The sequence below is a fragment of the Colobus angolensis genome, unplaced genomic scaffold, assembly GCF_000951035.1.
Source record: "Colobus angolensis palliatus isolate OR3802 unplaced genomic scaffold, Cang.pa_1.0 Scaffold278, whole genome shotgun sequence".
Taxonomy (NCBI): domain Eukaryota; kingdom Metazoa; phylum Chordata; class Mammalia; order Primates; family Cercopithecidae; genus Colobus; species Colobus angolensis.
Genome location: NW_012116021.1, coordinates 1,880,392 through 1,889,023, shown reverse-complemented (window position 1 = coordinate 1,889,023; position 8,632 = coordinate 1,880,392). Strand labels below are relative to the sequence as shown.

General features: G+C 50.8%; 1 protein-coding gene across 1 annotated transcript in view; it reads left to right on the top strand.

The window, feature by feature from the left end:
• The first annotated feature begins 27 nt into the window (after window positions 1-27).
• ACAN (aggrecan) overlaps window positions 28-8,632 on the top strand; it is a 72,962-nt gene continuing 64,357 nt past the window's right edge. The window contains exon 1 of the mRNA XM_011948328.1: window positions 28-395. The gene's annotated coding sequence lies outside the window, so the exon portion shown is untranslated. The remainder of the gene's footprint in view (window positions 396-8,632) is intronic.

The following is an 8,632-nucleotide window of genomic DNA, read 5'->3' as shown; positions in this document are numbered from 1 at the left end:
GTACTTTCCTCCCTCCTTTTCGCCCGCCCACCTACCTCCCCGCCGTTCCAGAGGGGGCTAGCAGAGCTGAGGACGCGCGCAGCGCTGCTCAAGGTCTCTCTCTCTCCGCACCCTCGCCGGCCGGCATCTGACGCGGGTGCCAGGGTCTCCGGGCACCTTTCAGTGTCCATTCCCTCAGCCAGCCAGGACTCCGCAACCCAGCAGTTGCCGCTGCGGCCACAGCCCGAGGGGACCTGCGGACAGGACGCCGGCAGGAGGAGGGGTGCGCAGCGCCCGCGCAGAGCGTCTCCCTCGCTGCGCAGCGAGACCCGGGCCTCCCGGCCCCAGGAGCCCCCAGCTGCCTCGCCAGGTGTGTGGGACTGAAGTTCTTGGAGAAGGGAGTCCAACTCTTCAAGGTAACTGTCTCCTTCCCTCCAGAGCAAGGCTCTCCCAGGGCGCCCGGCGAGCCAGGAACCTGGCTGAGACTGCATGCCCCGGGGCTGGGGGCTGTACTGCCTCGGTGTCCGCCCTGGAGCTATGTGTGCCGGGGCTCTGGACATCCACCGGCTGCGTCCGCGGTGGAGTTGAGCAAACTTTTTGGCTGTTGCAGACTCAGTGAATGGGGCAAAGGAACACGTGAGGAGGGGCACTTGTCTCCTAGTCCGCCAGGATGAAGGAACAAGGGATCTTTTACTCCAAACCCCCATGTGATTTTAAATGGTAGGGTCTGGAAGGACCCATGATTGACAGAGTAGCAGCTTCAGAGTCGAGGGAATGTGGGTTCAAATCCCCGAGGTGCTACTTTTGAGCTGGAAGATGTGTTTCACCTTCCTGAGCCTTGGCCTGCCCTCTGTCAGCTGAGAAGGAGAAGGCCTTCGCGAGGTCTGGAGGAATAAATGAAATCATATAGACAGTATGTCAGGGACACAGCAGGTCCTAAGCGGAGGCTAGATAGCCCATCCTTGGCCACTTGGCTTACTCCAAGGACCAGAGTGCCTGAAGAGTCTGCCCAGGGGAGAGTGGCAGAACCTGGGACAGAGCTACTGAACTGCCAGCAGGGGAGAGGAGAGCAGTGCCCTGAACACACGGGTGTCCAACCAAGAAGGGGCATTTCTCAAGGAAGAAAGGGGAGAGGAGTTGAGGACACACGCCCACGAGCGGTTTTTCCGTCTGTGGGTGCAGTTGTTCCGTCTGTGGGTTCCTCTGCAAACGAAGTCAATGCTGGTGGAGCAGGAGCCCTTTCCAACCCTGGGGTTGGGTTGGAGGCTGTCAGTATGTCTGACTGAACCACACTCTAGGCAGAGCAAGCTGCGGGGGTGGGGGCTTGTCTCTGGTTGTGAGACAGGATCCAACCCAAACTTTTCCATCATTATCCTCCTTCCAGTCATGAGCTGGGTTCTGACAGGATCCTGCTAGGGTTTCACCATGAAGAAGCTGGAGTTCCAGCATGTTGACTGATGTGTAAATTCCGGTTCTGTGGGGGTGGCCGCCAGGAGGAAAATACAAAGCTGAATTGGGTTAGCATGGTGTTTTGGGGTCCTGGGTGCTGCAGTGGATGGGTGTCTGACAGTTTAGAGGGGACTCTGGACCTTGAAAATGCACCCACCTCATCTGACGAGGAGGGCAAGTGGACCCAGAAAGGTGCAATGAATTTCTGAAGGTTGTACTGTGATTTAGGGGCAGGGACAGAACTAGAATCCAGGTTTTCTGAGGCCATAGTCAGCCCCTCGTCCTGATTTAAGAGTCCAGAAGTCTTGGGTTCTAATCCTTATCTCTTTCTTGTCCTGGGTTGCCATGGACAAGGAGCAATCAGGTTGCTCATGCACCCTGGGCAAGGTGGGTTTGGAGGCTCTATGAAGATATGGTGTAGGAGTGTTGGCTTGTCAATCTCAGGATCCAGGGAGAAACTGCGGGAAATGGAAAGGCAATGGGGAAGATAACCCTGAAGCTTGTTGGGAGAGGAAGCATTGAGTGGGAGTGGGAAGGGGAGGTTCTAACCTGAAAGAAAGATTGCAGAAGAGTAAATTTCCCCAGTTTAAAAAGTTTCAGAAGAAGGAATTGTCAGAAGGAAGAAAATATCTCTTAGAGAGATACTGGAATTCCGCAGGTTACCTTGAACTGTGTTTCATTTAGATATACTTATGTATAGTTTCTAGTGCTGTGCCAGGTATTTTCATTCATTCTCCACTACCTGCTGAGCGCCACCTAGGTGCCAGGCTTTGTGTTCAATGCTGGCCACAGCAGATGCTCAATAAATAGCAGATATGAGATGACCCAAGCAAAGGGCTTAGCATAGTGCCTGGCACTGGGCAAGGACTCAGTAACTGTTTGATATTATTAATATTACTATTATCATTCTTAATTCTAGCAGAAATTTGAATGTTTTTCTTTTCCTAGAATATTCCATGAAAATCATACTTAAATGGGAATAGTTTGTTTAATGTTTGGAAGCCCTCCTCATACCCAGGCACACCTCTTGCCTCTGTTCCCCATCACTAACACACACACACACCCAATCCCAGGCAGCCACTCACCCTTGTATGCTGAGGCAGAGCATTCTCCTCATCTTATGCCCCCTCCCCAATTACAGAGGGAGCTCCACGAGAGAGTTCACTCCTAAGATGGTGGGCGAGAGCCAGGAGGGTGGACAGCCTGGCATGCAAGGAAAACTGGGGTTCAAATCCCAGCCCAGCAACTCACTGGCTACATGGCTTTGATGAGGGTACTGAGCCTCCCAGAGGCTTCATTTCCTCTCTAAAATGGGGAGAAAATCCTCCAAGAAGAGATTTTTGTGAAGATTAAAAGACATAGAGTGGGTGCCTTGTCCAGCTCTCAGCAAGCACCACAAACCTTAATTCCTCTCCTCTAACAGCTCCTAAGCCCCCTTGGGGGTCACAAACCCCAAGTTATGGATAGCAAAAATTTCAAATACTTTTTCTTGGTAAGAGACTGTGTCCTAACTTCTGGTGTTATCTTTTTTTTTTTTTTTTTTTTTAAGATGGGATTCTTGCTCTGTCATCCAGGCTGGAGTGCAGTGGCCCAATCTTGGCTCGCTGCAACCTCCGCCTCCCAGGTTCAAGTGATTCTTGTGCCTCAGTCTCCCGAGTAGCTGGGGTTACAGGTGTGCACCCCCATGCCCAGCTAATTTTTGTATTTTTAGTGGAGATGGGGTTTCATCATGTTGGCCAGGCTGGTCTCAAACTTCTGACCTCAAGTGATCGCCTGCCTTGGCCTCCCAAAGTGCTGGGATTACAGGCGTGAGCCACCATGCCCGGCCAGTGAATTTCTTTTTAATGATGCCTTCTAGTACTGGGTTCCTCCCAAGGCCTTTCTTATTGGGCCCTTAGGAGGACCTCAGCTGAGCCAAAGGAAGCCCATGAGACCCTGCCTAGAGTTCCACTTTGAGTCTGTCTTTGCTGCTGCAGGGATGTCTAGCACCAGATTTGTCCAACTGCAGGTTGTGAAATCAATTTAGCAGGGTTCTTAATAAAATAGGAAATACTAGATAATCTCATAGTGCCTCCTCTGTAGCAAAGGTAAGTATTGTTTCTGGAAACTTTTGTTTCTGTTATATATTTTGAAGCCCTCTATAAGGGTATATGTGTTTATAAAATAAATGTATGTATGCAAATATATACAAATTTTATATTTGCGTGTGTGTGTATATATATATATATAGATAGATATAGATATATTTTTTTTTTTTACTATATGGTTCCCAGTGATGTTTCTGCCTCAGAAATTCCAGCATTGTGGCCCTAGGTGGCAAGTGCTGGGGTGTCCTTGCTGCCACTGCACCAAGCATTGAGGAGTCAAGGCAGCTGAGGTGAAAACTGGAGATGGGGAAAGGCAAGTTCAAGGAAGAGGACCCAGAGTCAGAGAGGAAGCAAGGCATGGAGGACAGGTCTGCTTACAAGTAGAGGAGGGAGGGGACAGGCCGGCAGCTGCCCTGGGAAAGGGGATCTGGAGCACTTCTTGGGAACAGGAGCCTTCCTCTCCTGCTGTCACGGCCTGGCCTCATGGCCATGCTTCGTGTCCTGATGGTAGCTACGCTGCCGCCCTGATAATTTAAAGGAAGCGCCTTCAGTGAGATGAAGGGCCTGTTTCTGTGACAGCTACTTTGGGAATGGCTGCTCCCCTTCCGCCAGATCCAACAGGACACAGCCATCCCTGCGAGGGAGTCTGGGCCCCTGGGCACAGTTGAAGAAGGGCCACTGGGAGGCCGGCAGAACAAGGAAGGGGAGGGCTGGAGAAGGAGCGGGAGTGCAGGCGAGAGGAGAACCAGAGAGGGGGAATTTGTAGAGAAAACGGTAAAACGGTTCCTTTTTTCAAAAGTTGAATCCAGGGCAAGAACGGAAACGGCGGAGTTTACTTTTAAAAACTCAGAGTCTCCTTGTAAGCGGTGGAGTGTGTGTGTGTGTGCATGTGTGTGTGTGTGTGTGTGTGTGTGTGTGCATGCGCGCTGGGAGGGTGGGCCCTGTGGGCTGGCCAGGCCTATGAGAGGTGACTTCTCTCCCTCTCAATGGCCTTACAGTGTATCCTAAAGAAGCTTTTTGTTAAGCTCATGAATAGGTGGATTTGGAGTGTGTGATGCTGGGCATCACGATTTGGATATTTGGTTACCTTTGAGGTTACATGTTTTTCCTTTTAAGATACACACTTAAAAAAGGAGCCACCTCTTCTGTGTAGGTCACTATTTTGGTGTATGTGGGGGCAGGGGTGCCTGTCTCTCTGTAATTGATTTGACTTGAAGGGTGAGGGTAAGAAGGAGAAACACAGGATACGGCAGGTCTGCAATGCCTGACCTAGGAGACAGCCCCCCTCAGCTCCCTGGCCTCTAGCAGTCCCCAGATCACAGATGCCCAGGGCCTTCCAGGCCTGTGATGGTTCTCGTTTAAGAGATCTCAAGAGGGACCCAGACCCAAAGAGGGGAAGGATATGCCCCCAGGTTGCTACCCCAAAGCAGGTTGGTAAGAATCTGGACAGGGATCTAGACTTTCAGGCTCTCATCGCAGAACATGTCGTATTCCCAGAGACCATTCATTCATTCATTCTTCTTTCAGCAGCACTTGCTACATGCCAGGCACTGTGCGAGGCATGGATAACACAGTAGTGAATAAATCAACTCACTCTTTTTGCCCTCCACCTGCTTACAGTCTAATGGGGAAGACTGGCTATAACCAACCTGAACCTGACCCCTCATTTCTATACAGCAATGGCTCTCACCTGGGGGCTATTTTGCCCCCCTTCCCCAGGGAACATTTGGCCATGTCTGGAGACATTTTTTGTTGTCACCACTGGAGAGTGAGGTGCTTGCTGCTAGCGTCTCATGGATAGAACCAGGGTTGCTGTGAAACATCTTACAGTGTATAGCACAGCCCCCGCCCACATACATGCACAATAGAGAATTATCTGGCCCAAAATGTCAATAGTCCCAAAGTTGAGAAACTCTGCTGCAGACCTTCATTCAGTTCATGGGCCAGGCCATGCCCAACTGTGCACAGCAACTGGAAGAGAGGGGATAGGACAAGAAGGAGAGTTAGGTAGGAAGTGCAGAGGAGACAACAAATGAAAAGGAAAAGTCCGAGCCCCGTGGTAAATGAGAAAAAATGTGGGCTTTGGTAGCCCAGACTGAGGTTGGAATCCTAGCTGTATCCCCTTGGGTAAGTCAGTTATCCTCTCTGAGCCTCATTGCGTTTCTACATCTGTGAGATGGACTTGTGGGACAGTTGTGAAGGTTCAAGAGAAAGCAAATAAAGGACCTGGCACAAATTAGACACACAATAAAATGGCAACTCTTATTAGTATCTTTGAGGCTTTTAAAGGCCCCACTGTGGAAAATTACAGAGTCAACACGTGTGATCAGGAAGCCAAAGAAGGTTGCTGTTTGGGGCAGGGTTGCCATAGTATTCCCTCTGCTTGGGGGAGGGGCAGTGGGTGGTGTGAGCATCTCCCTCCAGTGTGTGTGGTGGGAGGAGCACTGCACTTGGAGTCACATGAACTGGGCACTGACGGCATATGACCAAGCGGAGACTGCTTCACCTCTCAGCCTCAGGTTCTTTATTTATAACACGGAAATGCTAAGCCTGCCCTCATGGGCCAGGATCCTGTGAGGACCTCCTGTCTGTGAAGGAGGCTTGTGGGGTGCCTTGAAGTCGATGCAGGCACCTTTGGTGTCTGGTGTGCCCTGTCCCTAACCCAGGGCCAGTCACATACAACAGACTAGTTGAATGAACCATAGTACTATAAATTCCTTTCAGTTCTTGACAAAGAGGGCACCAACAATACCCAGATGAGTAATCCTTCACTTTGTCACTCCTCCATCCTTTGCAAGATGCAGGGACCTCTGGTTCCCAGAATGTGCTGCATCAGGTTGCAGCACCGGGCAGCTGTGTCCTCCAGAGAGCATGGCAGATACAGCAGCTGCACTGTGACAGCCCCAAAGGGGGATCCCCATGGGGAGTGGCAGGTAGAGGGGTGGGGGTCCTCCAGAGCTGAGGTGAGCCCAGCTACTGAAAAGAGGACCAAATGAAGATCAGTACCTTGGAGATTTATCTCAATTCAGGCACGTCATTGAATACCTCCACTTTCCTATCTGTAAAATGGAGTTGAAGTCATGATAAAGTAAGGCCTAAAAGCCACTAGCCAAAGGGGTGGATTTGGGTAAACTGTCAAGCTTTCCTGAGTCTCTATTTTACAGAGTCATAAAACGCTGGAGCAGAAAGGGATTTATGGGTCACCACACCATCTTCTTCATTATGCAGAGGGGGAGGCTGAGTCCCAGAGAGGGGAGGGCACTTGGATGGGGGTCACAGGCTGCTCTTGCACCTAGGCTTCTGAGTCTCCTCCCTTCACACCATGCTAGTCCCATTCAAGCCAGTAAAGGGAAGTGTCAGATCACAGCAATGCTGTGACATCCAATCAGAACCCAACTCTAAACAGACTTGGTCTTGGGTTGCCCATTGTCCACCCTTGGGACACCTTCTGACTCTGTCTCTTCAAATCCTCGCTGTTTCCAGGGCTACTTTTGGGAGAAACAAAACAGAAAAAAAAAAAAAAAAACCTCTAGAAGAGAAATGTGTAAGGCAAGTCGGAGCTCAGCCTCCCATCTCCCTCAGAAAACCTGGCCTCGCCTCAGCTGCCATCTTGAGTCCTGTGTAGGGGATTTTTCCCAGCAACGTCTGGACCCTTGGCCTGACTCTCCCCTCACTCCTTCCCTCCCCAAGCAGATGCTCCCTGTCTCCCCTCCAGCCCATCTCACTTTGACCTGCATATCCAGATGGCTCAGGGAAAGCCTGGATTCTAGGATGACTCAGGCAAGAATGTAGTAAATGTTTTTCAACGTCACAAGACACTGAAAAGGAGACCTGGAGGCTGTCATTAGAGTTAGCCTTCAGTCCCTAAAATTAGCTGCATCTGAGGAGCTTTTCAAAAATACGGGTGCCTGAAGCCCTAATGTGACCCAGGAGATTCTGCTTCAGTGGGATGGGGGTTTGGGGGCGGGGAATCTGTAGGTTTCAAAATTGTCCCAGGTGATTCCAATGTGGTCTAGTTTGTCAACTCCTAGTTTAAAGCCCAAAACAGTTCCTCAGAGTGTACTGGGCTCTAAGCTTTTCTCTCTACCCCTGCCTCTTGGGCCACATGCTCTCTTCCTTCCCTAATGGCAGAATTACAGCCACTGCCCCCAGTTTGTCTTTTAGGAGAGTGAGAAGGTCATGGCCAGCTTCTCCTGTCTCCACCTCCCTGCCTGAGACAGGGGCCCTTCCTCCCTTGGTTCTCCAAGGTGGTTTCTACAGAACACACCTTCCAAGGCTAGCAACAGGCTTTGTAGGTGAAAAGGATCTCATCCCTCAGAGAAGGTCAAGGATGAACATAATTAACTCTAGTTAATTTTGGGTCCCTTCCCTGCAGGGCTTCTCAATATGCTGATGGACCTTGGAAATCTCCACCAAGTTTTTCAAATTGAATTTGACCACAAAGCTTTTTTTTCCTACAGCAGATGGAGGGACTTGAGCCTAAAGAGATGCTAATCTAGGAACTGGCCCAGGTTGAGCCTGCAGCAGGAATACAGCAGCTGCACCCAGGCCAAGGGGCAACCCAGGGAAAGGGGAGACCCTACCAAGTAGGGCTTAAAATCCTAAATCTCAAATGAAGTCACTGACCCAGCCAGCGCTCTCACATCTGTAACCTTCTCTCTAATGCTGGGTACTCATTTTCTTCCCTTTTTCTCTGGATTAGAAGAAAACAATGAGGTGGAGCATTCAGTGGAGTTCACTGTGGGATGGGGTGGGGCTCTGACCCCTCAGTGGATTCCTGCCTCTCCACTTGTTCTCGATCCAAACCTGGCCACCTGCCTCCCCTATGTGAGCTGAGGACCTAACCCTCTGTTGTTCCCTGACCTGTTGGGTGACTCCAGTGGATGCCAGTCCCCTGGAAGACTTGGACTAGCACCAATGGGGGTGAACAGCTGCCCCGGGAGCTGAGTAAAGAGGTTCCCTGCTTGCATGCTTGTCTCTGTCTCCTGACTTCACTGCCCCATCCGTGGGCATCACCCCTACCCCAGACTCACGTGACCCAGCCAGAGGCTTTGTTTTCCCCCATCCTCAGGCTATCTATTCCCCCTAAAGCAGCCTTGTTCTGTTATTCCCACTTG